General features: G+C 40.5%; 1 pseudogene; it reads right to left on the bottom strand.

Moving 5' to 3' along the window:
* Positions 1-11,509: 11,509 nt before the first annotated feature.
* Positions 11,510-12,076, bottom strand: LOC127677954 (H/ACA ribonucleoprotein complex subunit 2-like; annotated as a pseudogene).
* Between the last annotated feature and the right edge of the window lie 4,090 nt (positions 12,077-16,166).

Here is a 16,166-nt window from a genome sequence, read left to right as displayed (position 1 = left end):
GTATCTTCAGCATCTGAGATTCTTTCTTCTATATCTTGTATTTTGTTGATGATATTTGCATCTATGGCCCCTGATTTCTTTCCAAGGTTTTCTATCTCTTAAGTTCTCTCCCTTTGTGACATCTTAGTTGTTTCTACTTCTGTTTTTGGATCCTGTATGGTTTTTCTCAGTTCCTTCATTTGTTTGTTTGTGTTTTCCTTTAATTCTTTCAGAGATTTTTGTGTTTCCTCTTTCATGACTTCTGCCTGTTGACGCAATTTCTTCTGATTTTCTTTAAGTGATTTTTGTTTTTCCTCTTTATTGGCTTCTATCTATTGATCCATATTCTCCTGAATTTCTTTAAGTGATTTTTGTGTTTCCATTCTAAGAGCTTCTAACTTATTCATGTTCCCCTGTATTTCTTTAAGAGTTTTATTTAAAGGGGCAGTGGTGATTAACCTGCTTCTGTCAGTTCTCTAGAGAGTATCAGAAAGTGACATCTTCCCTGCATCAGATGTGGCACAGGTCTCTGGCTGAGCTGGCTGCTTGGTCACAGGAGCCAAGATGGTAGGAGCCTCGCACCAGGGCTCCGTCTAACTGCAGGACTCCCTGCAGGTCAGATGCTTCTGTGTAGGATATGTGCCCAGATACCTGTAGAGCTGTCCAGCTCCTGCATGCAGAAGGAACCCAGGCAGGCTCTAACCTGAGCGATCTCCAAATCAGGTGTTCCCTGCACACCCAACAGAGTGTTGCTTGGCCAAGATGCTGGAGACCTTAGACCACCAGGCTCCCTTTAACCACAGGACTCCCTGCAGGTCAGATGTTATCCTGCAGGATATGTTATCCTGACCAGCTCCCTAGTGCAGAAGGAACTCAGGCAGGCTGTGACCTGTGCAATCCTTCACTCTGGTGTACTATGCATACCTGGCTGAGCTGGCTGTTTTGTCACGGGACCTAGGATGGTGGCAACCTCAAACCAGGGCTCAGTCTAACCGCGGGACTCCCTGCAGGTTAGATGCTTCCCTGTCTGAGCTGGCTGCTTTGTCACTGGATCCAAGATCGTGGTGACCCCTGACCAGGTATCCCTTTAGCTGCGGGTCTCCCTGCAGGTCAGACACTTCCCTTGAGGATACATGCCCAGAAAGCTGTAGAGCTACCCAGTTCCTGCATGCAGAAGGAACCCATGCAGGCTTGGAATCTGAATTCTTACCACAATTCCTTTAATGATATGTGCAAATAGGAAGGGAATTCCAGAAACAGTCAACATTCCTTTGCCTTAGATAAAATTAAGCAACAGATGACTTTGATTTTGGATAATAACTTCATGAATAGAGCCGGATATAGCTGTCACCTGGGTGGCTCTGCTGGTGCATGACAAATACAGAGAAGAACACTCTCAGCCACCCATTGAACTGAGCACAGTGTCCCCAATGGGGGAGCTAGAGAAAGGACCCAAGGAACTGAACATTTTGCAGCACCATTGGAAGAACAACAATAGGAGCCACCCAGTATACCCAGAGCTCCCAGGGACAAAGACATCAACCAGAACACACATGGTGTTACCCATGGTTCCAGATGCATAGGCAGCAGAGGATGGCCTTGTTGAACATCAAAGGGTGGAGAGGCCTCTGATCCTGGAAAGGCTTGATGCAGCAATGTAGGGGAATACCAGGACAGAGAAGCAGGAGGGGGTTGATTGGGGAACAGGGGGAGAGGAGATGGCTAATGGGACTTTGGGGGGAGGATGAGGAAAGAAGAAATCATTTGAAATGTAAATAAAGAGTATACCTAATAAAAAAGAAAAGCATTCAACTAATTCAAACATACTAAATAAACAACTGTATACCTTGAGGTTTATTAATCCATTGCTTAATAAATATGGCTACTGATTTTTTTCAGACTTTTGAAAGGACAGATTTTTAGGACATCTTCTTAATGATACTAGATAATAGTTAGGAAATAATGGGCTTCACAGAACCTCCAAAACTATCTATTTCTAGGATCTAGAATTTCCAAATTAAAATTGGCATGTTAAAAGGACTGTTCAGGTGTAGTTTAGTTACAAGTTTAAGATGATATGGACATTCTGTAATATATATGGGTAAAAATCAATATACTCACATATGCTTTGTTACAATGGAAAAGAGGAATGAGCAAGATAGTGCCCATTGTCCAGGTGAATGTGGTGGTAGTTTCTTGGAAGAATAAATGTTAGCTTTAGATTCTATGCCCTGGAATCTGCAGGACATGAGAAATCTCCTGATCCTTGGGTTTAATTCAGGAGACGGTGGACCTCCAGAATTATAAAGAAAATATTTTAATCAGTTTTGAAGGTATTACCATTTAGCAGAGAAAACTAATAAAAAACATTCTTTGACTTTTCTGTGCATTTGGGTTTCCTCAATACTCCATCAATTCTAGAAATATTATCAGTTGGTGACTCAATATATTGTTTCTGGGCCTGCGTTGAGAAACAGTATGATGGTAGAAGATATGAGAAGTAGAGCATCTTGGTTCAAAGAGTGAAAGAGTCACTTTTAGCACTATGGGCCAAGTGTTATGAACAGAAGCAAAATACAAATGTAGAAAACAACAACAACAACAACAAAAACTTTTCTCCAGAGGTGCTCTGCAGTTATCTTTTGCTCCTAACTAAATGCAATCTCTCATTGCTTCTGTTACTTCCTAATTGTACAATGTACTAAGGATTGAGTTTTCAGCAGAAGCATTCAGGAAAACACTATAGGTTCAAACTATAACTTTACTTCTCTGGCCTCCAAATGGTCTTAAGATAGAAGAATACATTGAGGCAATTTATGACTCTGTCAGCACTTACAGCTTCTGTATTTTCAAAAGTGAAGTCAAATACCTCCTGGAGACTAAAGAAATGATTTTACCTATAAGATCATACAAAATATTCAAAAAAAGAATCTCATGACTATATTAAACATCTGTAATGGTAAAATTCTTGACACATATTGAGAAAGTTATTCTGTGTGAATTTATATGTGCTACATATAGAAATCATGTCTCAAAAAGGAAGAAAATAAGAAAAGCAGAAAATGAGCTATAAATTTTTTTATTCGATATAATTTTTTATTTACATTTCAAATGATTTCCCCTTTTCTAGCACCCCACTCCCCAAAGGTCCCATAAGCCCCTTTCTCTTCCCCTGTCCTTCCACCTACCCATTCCGACTTTCCCGTTATGGTTTTGCCGAATACTGCTTCACTGAGTCTTTCCAGAACAAGGGGCCACTCCTCCTTTCTTCTTGTACCTCATTCTCATTTGATGTGTGGATTATGTTTTGGGTAATCCAGGTTTCTAGGTTAATATCCACTTATTAGTGAGTGTATACCATAATTCACCTTTTGAGTCTGGGTTACCTCACTTAGTATGATGTTCTCTAGCTCCATCCATTTGCCTAAGAATTTCATGAATTCATTGTTTCTAACGGCTGAATAGTACTCCATTGTGTAGATATACCACATTTTTTGCATCCACTCTTCTGTTGAGGGATACCTGGGTTATTTCCAGCACCTGGCAATTATAAATAGGGCTGCTATGAACATAGTAGAGCATATATCCTTATCACATGGTGGGGAATCCTCTGGGTATATGCCCAGGAGTGGTATAGAAGGATCTTCTGGAAGTGAGGTGCCCAGTTTTCAATGGAACGGCCAGACTGCTTTCCAGAGTTGTTGTACCAATTTGCAATCCCACCAGCAGTGGAGGAGTGTTCCTCTTTCTCCACACCCTCTCCAAAACCTGCTGTCTCCTGAATTTTTAATCTTAGCCATTCTGACTGGTGTAAGGTGAAATCTCAGGGTTGTTTTGATTTGCATTTCCCTAATGACTAATGAAGTTTAGCATTTTTTAAGATGCTTCTCCACCATCTGAAGGTCCTCAGGTGAGAATTCTTTGTTTAACTCTGTACCCCATTTTTAATAGGGTTGTTTGGTTTTCTGCAGTCTAACTTCTTGAGTTCTTTATATATATTGGATATTAGCCCTCTATCTGATGTAGGATTGGTGAAGATCTTTTCCCAATTTGTTGGTTGCCGATTTGTCTTCTTGATGGTGTCCTTTGCCTTACAGAAACTTTGTAATTTTATGAGGTCCCATTTGTCAATTCTTGATCTTAGAGCATACGCTATTGGTGTTCTGTTCAGAAACTTTCTCCCTGTACCAATGTCCTCAAGGGTCTTCCCCAGTTTCTTTTCTATTAGCTTCAGAGTGTCTGGCTTTATGTGGAGGTCCTTAATCCATTTGGATTTGAGCTTAGTACAAGGAGACAATGATGGATCAATTCGCATTCTTCTGCATGCTGACCTCCAGTTGAACCAGCATCATTTGTTGAAAAGGCTATTTTTTTTCCATTGGATGTTTTCAGCCTCTTTGTCGAGGATCAAGTGGCCATAGGTGTGTGGGTTCATTTCTGGATCTTCAATCCTGTTCCATTGACCTCCTGCCTGTCACTGTACCAATACCATGCAGTTTTTAACACTATTGCTCTGTAGTATTGCTTGAGGTCAGGGATACTGATTCCCCCAGATTTTCTTTTGTTGCTGAGAATAGTTTTAGCTATCCTGGGTTTTTTGTTGTTCCAGATGAATTTGATAATTGTTCTTTCTAACTCTGTGAAGAATTGAGTTGGGATTTTGATGGGTATTGCATTGAATCTGTATATTGCTTTTGGCAAAATGGCCATTTTAACTATATTGATTCTACCGATCCATGAGCATGGGAGGTTTGCCCATTTTTTGAGGTCTTCTTCCATTTCCTTCTTCAGAGTCTTGAAGTTCTTGTCATACAGATCTTCCACATGTTTGGTAAGAGTCACCCCAAGGTACTTTATACTGTTTGTGGCTACTGTGAAAGGTGTCATTTCCCTAATTTCTTTCTCAGCCTGCTTATCCTTTGAGTATAGGAAGGCTACTGATTTGCTTGAGTTGATTTTATAACCTGCCAGTTTGCTGAAGCTGTTTATCAGCTGTAGGAGTTCTCTAATGGAGTTTTCTGGGTCATTTAGGTAGACTATCATATCATCTGCAAAAAATGATAGTTTGACTTCTTCCTTTCCAATTTATATCCCTTTGACCTCCTTATGTTGTCTAATTGCCCAAGCTAGTACCTCAAGTACAATATTGAAAAGATAAGGAGAAAGAGGACAGCCCTTTCTAGTCCCTGATTTTAGTGGGATTACGTCAAGTTCCTCTCCATTTAGATTGATGCTGGCTACCGGTTTGTTGTATATTGCTTTTACTATATTTAGGTATGGGCCTTGAATTCCTGTTCATTCCAAGACTTTAAGCATGAAAGGATGCTGAATTTTGTCAAATGCTTTTTCAGCATCCAATGAGATGACCATGTGTTTTTTTTTTCTTTGAGTTTGTTTATGTAGTAGATTACATTGATGGATTTCCGTATATTGAACCAACCCGGCATTCCCGGGATAAAGCCTACTTGATCATGGTGGATGATCGTTTTGATGTGTTCTTGGATTTGGTTGGCAAGAATTTTATTGAGTATTTTTGCATCGATGTTCATAAGGGAAATTGGTCTGAAGTTCTCTTTCTTTGTTGGACCTTTGTGTGGTTTTGGTATCAGTGTAATTGTGGCTTCGTAGAAGGAATTGGGTAGTGTTCCTTCTGTTTCTATCTTGTGGAATAGTTTGAAGAGTATTGGTGTTAACTCTTCTTTGAAGGTCTGATAGAATTCTGCACTGAAACCATCTGGTCCTGTGCTTTTTTTTGGTTGGAAGACTTTCTATGACTCCTTCTATTTCTTTAGGCATTATGGGACTGTTTAGATGGTCTAGTTGGTCCTGATTTAATTTTGGTATTTGGTATCTGTCAAGGAAATTGTCCATTTCCTCCAGATTCTCCAGTTCTGTTGAGTACAGGCTCTTGTAGTAGGATCTGATGATTTTTTGGATTTCCTCAGTTTCTGTTGTTATATCTCCCTTTTCATTTCTAAGTTTGTTAATTTGGATACTTTCTCGGTGCCCTTTGGTCAGTTTGGCTAAGGGTTTATCTATCTTGTTGATTTTCTCAAAGAACCAGGTCCTGGTTTTGTTGATTCTTTGTATGGTTCTCTTTGTTTCTACTTGACTGATTTCGGCCCTGAGTTTGATGATTTCCTGCCTTCTACTCCTCCTGGGTGAAATAGCTTCTTTTTGTTCCAGGGCTTTCAGGTGTGTCATTAAGGTGGTAATGTATGCTCTCTCCATTTTCTTTTTGGAGGCACTCAGGGCTATGAGTTTTCCTCTTAGCACTGCTTTCATTGTGTCCCATAGATTTGGGTATGTTGTAACTTCATTTTCATTGTGTTCTAAAAAGTCTTTAATTTCTTTCCTTATTTCTTCCTTGACCAAGTTATCATTGAGTAGAATATTGTTCAGTTTCCACGTGTATGTGGGTTTTCTGTTGTTTTTGTTGCTATTGAAGACCACTTTTACTCCATAGTGATATGATAGGAGGCATGGGATTAGTTCGATCTTCTTGTATTTGTTGAGGTCTGTCTGTGACCAATTATATGGTCGATTTTGGAGAAGGTACCATGAGGTGCTGAGAAAAAGGTATATTCTTTTGCTTTAGGATAGAATGTTCTATATATATATATCTGTTAAATCTAATTGGTCCAAAGCTTCAATTAGTTTCATTGTGTCCCTGTTTAGTTTCTGTTTTCCTGATCTGTCCATTGAGGAAAGTGCAGTGTTGAAGTCACCCACAATTAATGTGTTAGGTGCAATGTGTGCTTTGAGTTTCAATAAAGTTTCTTTTATTAAAGAGGGTGCCCTTGCATTTGGAACATAGATGTTCAGGATTGAGAGTTCTTCTTGTTGTATTTTTCCTTTGACCAGCAAGAAGTGTCCCTCAGTGTCTCTTTTGATGACTTTGGGTTGAAAGTCAATGTTATCTGATATTAAAATGGCTACTCCAGCTTGTTTCCTGAGACCATTTGCTTGTAAAATTGTCTTCCAGCCTTTTACTCTAAGGTTGTGTTTGTCTTTGACCCTGAGGTGTGTTTCCTGTAAGCAGCAAAATGTAGGGTCCTGTTTTTGTATCCAGTCAGTTATTCTGTGACTTTTTTGGGGGCATTAAGTCCATTGATGTTAAGAGATATTAAGGAATAGTGATTGTTACTACCTATCATTTTTGACGTTATTTTTTAAATTTGACTGTTTAACTTTTTTTGGGTTTGATGAAAGGTTACTATCTTGCTTTTTCCAGGGTGAAGTTTCCCTCCTTGTATTGGTTTTTTCCTCCTATTATCCTTTGTAGGGCTGGGTTTGTGGGTAGATATTGGGTAAACTTGGTTTTGTCATGAAATATCTTAGTTTCTCCATCTACGGTGATTGAGAGTTTTGCTGGATATAGTAGTTTTGGCTGGCATTTGTGTTCTCTTAGAATCTGCATGAGATCTGCCCAGGACCTTCTAGCCTTCATAGTCTCAGGTGAAAAGTCTGCTGTGATTCTGATAGGTCTTCCTTTATATGTTACTTGGCCTTTTTCTCTTGCTGCCTTTAACATTCTTTCTTTGTTTAGAACATTTGATGTTTTGATTATTATGTGACGGGAAGTATTTCTGTTCTGGTCCAGTCTGTTTGGAGTTCTGTAGGCTTCTTGTATATTCATGGGCATCTCTCTCTTTAGGTTAGGTAAATTTTCTTCCATAATTTTATTGAAGATATTTGCTGGCCCTTTAAGTTGTAAATCTTCACTCTCATCTATGCCTATAATCCTTAGGTTTGGTCTTCTCATTGTGTCCTGGATTTCCTGGATATTTTGGGTTACAAGCTTTTTGCTTTTTGCATTTTCTTTAACTGTTGAGTCCATGGTTTCTATGGAATCTTCAGCATCTGAGATTCTTTCTTCTATCTCTTGTATTCTGTTGTTGATATTTGTATCTCTGTCCCCTGATTTCTTCCCAAGGCTTTCTATCTCCTTAGTTGTCTCCCTTTGAGTTTTCTTAGTTGTTTCTACTTCTGATTTTAGATCCTGGATGGTTTTGCTTAGCTCCTTCACTTGCTTGTTTGTGCTTTCCTCTAATTCTTTAAGAGATTTTTGTGTTTCCTCTTTCATGACCTCAGCCTGTTGACCAAAGTTCTCCTGTATTTCTTTAAGTGTTTTTTGTGTTTCCTCATTATTGGCTTTTTTATTCTCCTGGATTTCTTTCAATGATTTTTGTGTTTCCCTTGCAAGGGCTTCTAACTTTTGATCAATTTTCTCCTGAATTTCTTTAAGTATGTCCTTCATGTGTTCCTGTACCAGCATCATGACCAGTGATTTTAGATCCAAATCTTGTTTTACTGGTGTGATGGGGTATCCAGGACATGCTGGTAGAGGAGAATTGGGTTCAGATGTTGCCATATTGCCTTGATTTCTGTTAGTGATGTTCCTGCGTTTGCCTTTTGCCATCTAGTTCTCACTGGTGTTAGTTGGTCTTGTCAGTGCTGGACTCACCAGTGCAAGCTGCCCCTTCCCAGGTGGCCTCTGGTGCACAGCTTACCTCCTGCACTGCTGGAGACAGGGTGCTGTTGCCCAGGCTGTTCAGATCCCGAAGCAGACACCCGAAGGCTCCTGCTGGTGTCTGCTGGATTCACCAGAGCACACAGACTTCTCCCAGCTGGCCGCCCAGAAACCCCTCCTGCCTCTTGCAGGACCTGGAGAGGACCTGTGTGTTGCCACCCAGGCTGATCTGGATCCGGAAGAGGAGAGAGTTGAGCTGAGGGCTCCAGCCAGAGGCCTCAGGACTGGGACCCAAGCTCTGGGCTGCAGGAGCAAGCAGTGCTGCGAGCTCCCAGACTGCCTCTGGGTGCACTCTGGGTCTCTCGCACTTCCTGGAGACCAAGCACTGTGGCCCTGGTCGTTCAGATCCCAAAACAGGCACCCAAAGGCTCCCGCTGGGGCCCGCTGGGTTCACCGGAGCACACCGACTTCTCCCTGCTGGCCGCCCGGAAGCCCCTCTTGCCTCTTGCAGGACCTGGAGATGTGGTTTTGCTGTCCAGGCTGATCTGGATCTGGAAGCGGAGAGAGTTGAGCTGAGGGCTCCCTCCAGAGGCCTCAGGACTGGAACCCAAGCTCTGGGCTGCAGGAGCAAGCCATGCTGTGAGCTCCCAGACTGTCTCTGGGTGCACACTGGGTCTCCCGCACTTCCTGGAGACCGAGGGCTGTGGCCTTGGTCGTTCAGATCCCAAAGCAGGCACCCGAAGGCTCCCGCTGGGGCCAGCTGGATTCACCGGAGCACACTGACTTCTCCCCACTGGCCTGCTGATATGTTCTGGGGTGCCCTTGCAGCTCTAGTGTGCTTTGCCCCAGATTGTGTCTGTGAACCAGGTGAAGCCTGTGTGCACCCCCAGGGAGCACAGACGGTGTACGCTGCCAGGACCTCACCCGCGTGCTGATCACTCCGCTGGGCAGCTGATCCCCCAACCAGGCTGGTGCACACAAGGTTAGCCTGGCCACCCAGGCCCTGGGTCCAGGCAAAAGCCTGGGAGGCCAAGGTCCAAGCAAAGTTCCCCTCAGGCTATGACTGTTAATTGAGTCTGCCAGGTGACCAGGATGGCGGGCGTGCACGCTCGTGCTCCCCGAAAGCGCTGGGAGAGTCTGCTGTGCTAACAACCTCCTGGGCGGGTTGACACACAGATGGCCCACCAAGACGCCCAGTTCTTAGGGTCAGTCCAGGAACTGTTGGGGCCTAGACCCCCGCTTTGTTAGCCTCAGGCTATGCTTGTTAGCCGTCTCTGCCCTCCCGAGCACTCTGGGTCCTGTAGGCAAAATGGCGGCATGCACGCCTGCCAGGACAAAAAAACCTCCTGGCTGGGTTGGCACCCAGATGGCCTCTGAACAGCCCAGGGCCTGGGTGCAGGCCAACGCTCGTCGGGCTCAGACCCCCGCGATGTTGGCCTCGGGTTATGTTTGTGTACCTCAGTCTGTCTGATCTCTGGAGTCTGAAACCAAGATGGAGGTGAGCCTCTCCTGACTCGAGTTATAAATTTTTAACAAACAATGGAACATGGTGAATATTATCATTTAAAAAAAAATCCCGATTTTCTTTTTGGAGGCACTCAGGGCTATGAGTTTTCCTCTTAGCACTACTTTCATTGTGTCCCATAGATTTAGGTATGTTGTGTTTTCATTTTCATTAAGTTCTAAAAAGTCTTTAATTTCTTTCTTTATTTCTTCCTTGACCTAGGTATTATTGAATAGAATATTGTTCGGTTTCCACATGTATGTGGGTTTTCTGTTGTTTTTGTTGCTATTGAAAAGGATACACATGGAATGCAATCTCTGATAAGTGGATATTAATTAGCCCAGAAACCCTGAATACCCAAGGCACAAATCGCATAACAAATGACTCCCATGAAGAAGTATGGAGATGATCCTGATTCTGGGAAGGATTGATCTAGCATTGGAGGGGAATATAAGGACAGAGAAAAAAGGAGGGAAGTGATAGGAGAATGGATGGAGAGAAGAAGGTTTATGGGGCATATGGGGAGGGGGGATCCGGGAAAGGGAAAATCATTTGGAATGTAAACAAAGAATATAGAAAATAAAAATATTTAAAAAATAATCCCAAGCAACAAATGAATGAAAGCATGACCATAACCAAACGTGTACCTAATACTCAAACCCAAGGAGTCTGCAGAAATAAAATCAAGACATTGTTTAAATAGCACAGTAAAGCAAAGATAATTTATATTTCAAATCATTTATTTTTCATAATCTATGATTTTCTTATTCTTCTCCCATACAATATATCCTGATCACAGGCCCTCTCTCCACAGCTCCATTTTGCACAATCCCCATCTCCTCTCCCCCCCCCCCATCCTATGTACTCCTTTTCCCTTCAGAAAAGAAGAACTCTCCAAGTGATATCAACTGAACACAGAGAAGAAGAAATAGACTAGACACAAACTCTCATATTAAGGCTGAGCTAATGAATCTAGTCAGATGAAAAGTGTCCCAAGAGCAGGCAGAGTGAGAGTCACTGTCACTGCCAGTGATAGGAGTCCCACAAAAATCGAATGTAAACAACCACAGCATGTGAGCAGACAGATTACCTAGTAGAGACCCATGCAGGCTATATGATTTCTGCTTTAGTCTCTGTGAGCCCTATAAACATTACTGAGTTGGTTCTGTGGGCTGTGTTTTTCTGGTGTTCTCCACACCTCTACTTTTTAAAATCCCTGGGGATTCTGAAGCTCTGTCAAATGTTCAGACCGCTTTCTCTCCATTTGTTCCATTAGGTTCAGAAGGAAGTTTCTCTGATGACAAACGGACTAGGAACCAATCTACAGGTATAGCAGAGTATAATTAGAAATTATTTCTTTGAACATGTCTGAGGTATATGCCCAATAATGTTATAACTGGGTGTTAAGGTAGAGTAATTCTCAGTTTCTGAGAAACTCCCATATTAACTTTTTTTTTTCATTTTTGCCTTAGAATTTACTTCTATCCCATATTCTTGGAACTATCTTCATCAAAACTCAACAGGAGATGTCAATGGTGGCAAAGATTCTGGCTCTACTTCCAAGAATAGCTGCTGGAGATGCATGGGAAGATACACACATCAAAAAACCATGGAGATACTGTTAGGGTGCAGCCCAGCATCTCTTGAAACAGGAATTGGGTTGCAGCACAAGTCTCTCGACAAGGTGTTGGCAGTACCTGCACTTCCTCTAGGCACTTGTTATAGGCCTCATGATATTCTTCATGTAACTTCACTAGGATCACACAAATGGGATTCTTGGAGCCTGTAGCTTCACCAAAGTCTGTCTTAGAAGGAATATAGATGTAGGGCAACTTCGGTTCCTTGCAAAGAACTGGAAGATGGCAGTACACCTCAATCAGCAATGTGTCTCATGCCAAAACCATGATCCCTTTCCTGCCATGCTGACAAATTTCTGAACCTCCTTGCTATGAGTCTTCACAGCCTTCTTGATGCACTGGTAGAGTTTGCACATCAGGCAGCGAGAAGCCAGGGGCTGCGCAATGGGGTTCAGGTTGACCAGCACCTCTTCACACTCGTGCTCCTCACTGCAGCCTTACCTGTGCTTCAGACTCCTTGGGAATGGCCTTTATTTTGGTCATCTTAACAACTGCAACTCAGTCAGGGCTTCTCCCATATTCATTTTTACAGTAGTTTTGTAATTTTTTCACTCCCCACAGCAATGTAGGAGTGTTCATTCTGCTTCATATTCTCACCAGCATGAACTGCCACTGTTGTTACTGATCTTACTCATTCTGACAGATATAAGATGAAATATCAGAGTAGCTTTGATTTTCATTTCCTTGATGGTTAAGGATACAGAATGGTTCTTTAAGTTTCCTCAACCACTTTAAATGCCTACATTGAAAGTTCTGTGTTTAGATTAGCACTATATTTTTTTTTTGGTGTTCTATGACATTCTTTTATTTTTAATAATGATCATTGTTTTGTTTTTATTTTTAACATATATAAGAAATAAATGTAATAAACAAAATAGATTTTGTTTATTACATTATTTTTATATTATTTTTGTTTACATTTTGATGAAAAGACAAAAATCATATGATCATCTCAATAGAAGGAAGAAAAAGGAAAAAGTCTTTGATAAGATTCAACATTCCGGGCTGGACAGATGGCTCAGCTGTTATGGGCTAGGCCCACAACCATAAAATATAAGATTCAACAGATTCAACATGCCTTCTTAATAAAAGCCTTAGAACAAGTAGGACTGTAGGAAACATATTCCAAGATAAAAAAAATTATATATGGCAAAGCCATGGCCAGTATCATCCTAAATGAAATAAACCATTAATAAGCACCATTAATATGTGGAATGGGAAAGGATTGCCCACTATCCCTAACCCTCAACCATAATATGATTGAAACCTTAGCTGGAGCAATAAGGCAAGAGAAATTATACAAAGGGGAAAATATTAAGTCAAATTATTTTCAATTGAAGATTATATTATCTTATACCAAATGTTCCCAAAATTTGACTAGAAACATTGTAGAAATTATCAATAATTTCAGCAAAGTGTTAAGATACATAATTGACATAGAAAATTTACCAGTTTTAATACATATGAGTAACTAACATGCTGAGAAAGAGATCATGGATACTCTACTCTCCTTTTCCCAGTTTCCTCAAGTAAAATAAAGTATTAGAATATACATAACAAAAAAAGGTAAAAAAAAAAAACTCTACAATGAAAACTTTAAATGTGTGAAGAAAGAGAAACATATTAGAATCTGAGGACCTCCCAAGCATATAGCTTGGTAGAATGAACATTATGGAAAAAAAAAAGAACTTCCTACCAAAACCATTTACTGATTCAATGAAATCATAATCAACATCCTTGTCTCCTTCTTGACATAAATAGAAAGAAAATCCTCAAATTGATATGGAACAAAAGACACTAAATAGCCAATAAGTCCTAGATAAGTGTTTGTTTCTTCTGTTCACTTCAAGTGCTAAGTGCATCTGGTTAAGACCCCAACTTTTAGAGATCTGTTTCTATTGTATCATTGACTTTTAAATCAGTCATACTTTCAGTCCTCAATCATACCCATTTGTCCTCTTCTTCCACAGTAAGGAATCTCAGAACTCACTCTTAAATTATTTGAGTCTTATTCAACCATACAATGGGTATTGGTTGTATATGATTGTCTTAGAAAGAGTGAAGGAGTTAGAGATGAGACAAATACAATCTTTATATGAGTGATTTGAAAATCTGGTATAATTTGATAACTATAAACTGCTATATAATGTTGCTATTTGATTTTCTTCTCTAGATTTTCAGCATCCAACAAAGAAGCTCCAATGTGTTTATTTCAGTCAATTCGAGGGTAGATGCCATAGATATTCCGAAATAGTTTGGGAAGCACAGGGAACTTAAAGACTGTACTCATTCCATCCCAGGACTGCAAAAGTCTTGGAGGACATTATATTCTCAGGTTTCCAAAATTACTTGAGACTTGCAATGTTTTGACCACAATTTGCTGCGCCTAAATGGAGATTGATATCACGTCTTTTCCACTTGAACATCATTTTGTGGAGGGGTTATTTGGCATACTGAGGTGAATTGTCTAGAATATTTGGTTCTGTTTTCATTTATTCAGGTTGCCTACATTACTGGTACTCTGTTCATGTGGATTGTGTCCTTCTTGGCTTCTTCTTAAACATATTTATTTGTTATAACAATGCATCTCTTGTTAAATCAAGCTTTCTTCTCATGTAAATCATAGTTGTGTGTATTATTTTAGTTGAAAGTTGATTTTGTTTGATATTTGAATTGCTACTCCAGCTTCTTTCTTGAAACCATTTGCATGGAAATTATTTTCCAACCTTTCACTCAGAGGTAGTATCTGTCATTGTCACTAAGGTGTGTTTCCTGTATGCAGTAAAATGTTGGATCCTGTTTACTTATGCAGCCTATTAGTCAAGGTCTTTTTATTGGGGAGTTGAGTTCATTGATGATAAGAGATATAAAGGGAAAGTGATTACTACTTCCTGTTATTTTTGTTATTAGAGTTGCAATTATGTTTGTGTGGGTTTCTTAAAAGATTACTTTCTTGCTTTTTCTAGGGTGTAATTTCCTCATGTTGGTGTTTTATATTTTTAACCTCTGTAGGGACAGATGAGTAGAAAGATATTATATAAATTTGAATTTGTCACAGAATATCTTGTTTTCCCCATCTATGGTAACTGAGAATTTTGAGGGGGAAAATAGCCTGGGCTGGCATTTTTGTTCTTTTAGGGTCTATATGAGATCTTCACAGCATCTTCTACCTTTCATAGTCTCTAGCATGAATTCCGATAGGTTTGCCTTTAAATGTTACTTGACAGTTTTCCCTTACTGCATTTAACATTCTTTCTTTGTTTAGTGCATTTGATGTTTTGATTATTATGAGATGGGAGGAATTTCTATTCTGGTTCAGTTTATTTGATGTTTTGATTATTATGAGATGGGAGGAATTTCTATTCTGGTTCAGTCTGTTTGGAGTTCTGTAGGCTTCTTGTATGTTCATAGGCATCTTTTTCTTTAGGTTAGGGAAGTGCTCCTCTAAAATTTTGTTGAAGATATTTACTGGGCCTTTAAGTTGGTAATCTCGCTCTCTTCTACACCTATAATCCATAGGTTTGATCTTCTCATTGTGTCCTGGATTTCTTCGATGCTTTGGCTTAGAAGTTCTTGTGTTTTGCATTTTATATGACTGTTGTGTCAATGTTTTCTATGGTATCTTCTGCACCTGAGATTCTCTCTTCTATCTCTTGTGTTCCGTTGGTGATGCTTGCATCTGTGACTCCTAATATATTTCCTAGGTTGTCTAACTCAAGGGTTGTCTCCCTTTGTGATTTCTTTATTGTTTTTATTTCCATTTTTAGATCTGGGATGGTTTTGTTCATTTACTGTGCCTTTGTAGTTTCGTTTTCCTGTAATTCTTTAAGGGACTTTTGTGTTTTCTCTTTAAGGGTTTCTATATGTTTACCTGTGTCACCTTGTATTTCTTTAAGAGAGTTATTTGTGTACTACTTGAAGTCCCCTTTCATCATCATGAGAAGTGCTTTTAGATCTTAATCTTGCTTTTCTGGTGTGATGGTATGTCGAGGACTTGTTATGCTTGTAGAATTTGGTTCTGATGATGCCAAGTAACCTTAGTTTCTGCTGCTTATGTTCTTAAGCTTGCCTCTCGCCATCTGGTTATCTCGAGTGCTAACTACCCTCCCTATATATGACTGGAGCCTGTCCTTCCTATCATCTTGTTGTGTCAGAACTCCTCAGGGTAAAGCTGTCTCTGTCTTCCTGTGATTCTGGGATCCTGGGATCCTGGGATCCTGAGTGTGTCTCAACTCCTAGGAATAAAGCTGCCTCTGGGAACCTGAGATCCTGGTGTGGCCAAACTCCTGGCATCCTGGGATCCTATGATTCTGTGATTCTGTGATCCTGGGGATGTTAGAGCACCTGGGAATGGAACTCCCTCTGGGTATTTTGGGACTGGATTCAGAGTTTGAGCCAAAGGTCTGCTCAGGCCACTGGCTCAAATAGGAAGGAACTCACCTGTGCCAATGGTTGGGTGGGGTTCCTGCATCCCTGGATCCTACTAGTCCCAGTTACTCCAGGTGGTGTTGTGACAGATGCTGCATCCTCTTTACCTCTGCTCCTATGACCCTGCGCATGTTAGAGAGCCTGG

Source organism: Apodemus sylvaticus, chromosome 2 (assembly GCF_947179515.1).
Source record: "Apodemus sylvaticus chromosome 2, mApoSyl1.1, whole genome shotgun sequence".
NCBI classification, from domain to species: domain Eukaryota; kingdom Metazoa; phylum Chordata; class Mammalia; order Rodentia; family Muridae; genus Apodemus; species Apodemus sylvaticus.
Note: the sequence above shows the minus strand (reverse complement) of the source record. Positions and strands in the feature narration are given on the sequence as shown.